General features: G+C 43.6%; 1 pseudogene; it reads right to left on the reverse strand.

Annotated features, from left to right (window-relative positions):
• Positions 1-1,212: 1,212 nt before the first annotated feature.
• Positions 1,213-2,052, reverse strand: LOC123363259 (annotated as a pseudogene).
• Between the last annotated feature and the right edge of the window lie 1,816 nt (positions 2,053-3,868).

The following is a 3,868-nucleotide window of genomic DNA, read 5'->3' on the forward strand; positions in this document are numbered from 1 at the left end:
TCCTTTGCCCTTCTAGTACTGCATTAATTATTGCTATGTGTGAATGTTGTCTCTAACTCACCCGAAGGTGGGGACTGAGCTCATTTGCTTTAATAAAAGTGAGGCTTGATAGCAGAAAGTTTGAGACTCACTGGGGCAGGGAGTGGATATCAGAGAGCCACGTTCCCTGGTCTTGGAGTGAGAGGCTGTCAGGGAGGACGGATATACAGGGGTGCTGGAACAATTTTTATAGTGGTGGTGCTGAGAGCCATTGAATCGAACTGTAAATCCTGTATATGATGGAAACAACTTCAAGCCAGGGGATGCAGCAGCACCCCTGCATCCCTAGTTCCAGCATCTATGGGGATATATGGTGATTGCAGGATATGGAGAAAGGATGCGGGGGTTGGAGGACTGAGATGCATGGAAGCAGGTTGCAGTAGACTAAGGTCTTCTCTACGCAGGAACAGTGTGTGTGTTAGGGTACAGTGAGCTTTTTAGTGTGTACACCTCTTCTGTTTTGTTGACAAAAGCTACCTTTTGCTGACAAAATTGTGTACTGTAGAGAAGGCCTAGGGAGGCATCTAGGGCAGGCAGGGAAATTGTGGGGGAAAGTAGTGGAGCATGAAGAGGGATGTAGAACAGCAGACACTTCTCCGTGTTAAATTGTAACTGCTTAGTACTTTCTAGATATAAAACTTTAAGGGCTAGATTCTCTGGTTAGCTAAAGTCACTTTATACCTCCTAAGCAGCACCAAGAGATTGTACGGTGGCCAGAGCTGGCTTGTGGAAGAATCCAGCCTGTTCCCCAGTGCTATATAATATTTCCTTACTCACTTTCACCCCACCTGATTTTTAAAAACCACCAAAACTGATATTTGCTCCTGAAAATATGAAAAAATAAAGTGTTTTCAAAGGCCTAAGTGCCAAATCCCTCCTCAAGCTTCTTGGTGCAAAGGGTCGGCACCAGTTGCAACATCTTTTAGCATAGCACAGCAACTCCATACCCAGTAGGTTTCATTTCTCTGTGGGTTGGTGTGGGGGAGGGTTCTGGTCCATGACTCCACTTCCTCTCCACCCACTTTGTGGTTATGTGCGTTCCCTTGGTGTCCGTGTAAGAAGCAATCCCTGCCCTTTCCCAGAGATCAGAGCTAAAGCCCCTTTTCCTCAAAGACAATGAGAAATATGCAATATTTCAAATTCAATAGTTCAATAGCTTTTCAAACAATGATTTTATAAACAACTTTTAGGAACACACAAAGATGAAGAAGCATAATAATCATAGCACAAGAATTCACAGCACAAGAAAAATAGACATAGAGAACGCAGTTTAACTGAAATAGACATTTCACTATAACACTTCATTATGATAAAAATAAGCCCGACTGCTTTACGTTTTTTTTCCTTCCTACATCTCAGTAATGTCTTTATAAGCTCTATGTAGCAGAGGATCATAATGACCAGTGGAATGACAAGTCCCAGGATGTTCATCTTTAAAATCAGGAATTGCTTCTATTTTCTTTCATGGACTGACAGATTATGAGAGCTTCAGGTCCAATAAACACTTTCTTTTTGAACAGTGTGAAATACTAACCCTGGAACAGAGGCTAATATTGCAACACCCCAAATGACACCACTTGTGAGGATGCCAGAGGTAACTGTCCTAACTTTTATAGTAAACATTGTGTGGACAATTGCCAGATATCTATCTATTGTCAAAAGTATTTTAGAAAAGTCTCCACTGTAGAAGCCAGCATAATAGACCCCTGAAAGAATTTTACACATTGCATTTCCAAAATCCCACTCATGTGCTGCATAGTAAGCTCAAAATGGCAGGGAAAGAATAAAGAATAAATCGGAATTTGCCAGATTCAGCAGATAGATGTCAATCATGCTTCTCAGCCTCTCGTATTTTATCAGGATCAGTACAACAAGCACATTGCCCACCAGGCCCAATATCAGCACCAAGGAGTAAAGAGGTGGCAGAAACAGGGATGCAAATTGTTTGACATCATTTGTACATGGTGTTGCATCATCATGACTGTAGTTCTGTGTTGTTGTCAGTATCTCCATCTCTTCTTCACTGAAAAACTGTTGATCTTTCGCTAGCCTGAGGATGAAGAAACAGATGGTTATTTACAGGATATTGTATGTTATCAGTGTGAAAGACAGGATATACACACTATACTGTGTAATCATATGGTTGTGAAAGACATTAAAATGTACTGTGTATTGAGTTTCAGCTTAGAATACCTTTTGCTGTAAACAGTATAACAACTGCTGATATCAAGATGTGAAAAATACTGCAGATGACACTAGCAAAGAATCTAGAGAGTTAACAGGATGAGTTCTCTACAGTTCCTCCAGTATTAACTTTCTTGCCGGGGGAGCACCGGACATGTCTGAGTGGACTGCTCACCTTCAGGCAGACAACCAAGGTCTGTAGACCCAGGTCATTCAGCTGACTTTGGAGAATCAACTATTGCAGGAGCAAGTAACACTGTTGTAAGAGCCTCCCCCATGCTTTGGTCTTGACTGGAACATGCCCGGAGCCCTGCCAGAGGGCTCCCCAGTTGCAGGTGCCAATCCAATTGCACATATCTGGCACATCCCAGCAAATTCCCATCCTTGACTTGGGCACAGCTGACTGCTTCTTATGTACAGCAGCATCCTGGATCCTGCACATTTCCCTGCAACAGAAGGCCACTCCTTATAGACTACTGATGGTTGTAATCTGGTCCAGTAATGGAGGAAACAACTCCCCCAGAGGCTGTGCTTCAGGGTCCCTGAGAAACATCACAATTTGGTGTGATCCATTCTCCACTGCTCCTCTGGGCTGGCCCTCCACACCTTGTGGAAAAATTGGAAAGAGTCCAGTGGAGGGCAACAAAAATGATTAGGGGGATGGAGCACATGATTTATGAGTAGAGGCTGAGGGAACTGGGATTGTTTACTCTGCAGAAGAGAAGAATGCGGGAGGGTTGATAGCTGCTTTCAACTACCTGAAATGGGGTTCCAAAGAAGATGGATCTAGACTGTTTTTTGGTGGTAGCAGATGACAGAACAAGGAGTAATGGTCTCAAGATTTAGGTTGGATATTAGGAAAAACTTTTTCACTAGGAGGGTGGTGAAGCACTAGAATGGGTTACCTAGGGAGGTGGTGGAATCTCCTTCTTTAGAGATTTTTAAGGTCAGGCTTGACAAAGCCCTGGCTGGGATGATTTAGTTTGGGATTGTCCTGCTCCTTCCAACCCTGATATTCTATGAAACTGCTCATTTGGTCGCAGGCAAAGGAAGTCTATTTTCCATCAGAGTTTTGTTGGCAGCTCTGTAGCAGCATTCAAACCTTCAAACCTTGAGAGACTCAGCTGGGAGTGACTGTCCAGACAGAAACTTCTGCTGAAGCTACATCTGAACTCCTCTCAAAATACCAAGACTGTGTCGATAGTTTTGTAAAAAAGAATGCAGAATCCCTATCTCTGCACCTAACTGAACAATAGAGCTGCAGCCCGGAGCCAAGATATCATTTGGACGAATTAATGCCATGTCAGAACCTGAGCTGACAGTGCTTCAAGAATACCTCCACGAGAACTTTGCCTGAGGGTTCATCCACAAGTCAACATTGCCAGTTGGTGTACTAGTCCTGTTCATCAAGAAGAAAGATGGCAGCCTCTGATTGTACATTGACTGTTCATTGAATCAGATAAACCATCAGGGATTGTTACCCTCTGCTCCTGATTCCTGAGCCACTGGATTGTGTGGGGGCTGCCTGCAAAGTCATTAAATTGGTCCTATGGGGGACATACAACCTTGTGCAAATCAGGGAAGGGGACGAGTCGAAAACCACCTTCTGGACCCAATATCACCTCTGTGCATATCTTGTAATGCC

Source organism: Mauremys mutica, chromosome 2 (genome assembly GCF_020497125.1).
Source record: "Mauremys mutica isolate MM-2020 ecotype Southern chromosome 2, ASM2049712v1, whole genome shotgun sequence".
Taxonomy (NCBI): domain Eukaryota; kingdom Metazoa; phylum Chordata; order Testudines; family Geoemydidae; genus Mauremys; species Mauremys mutica.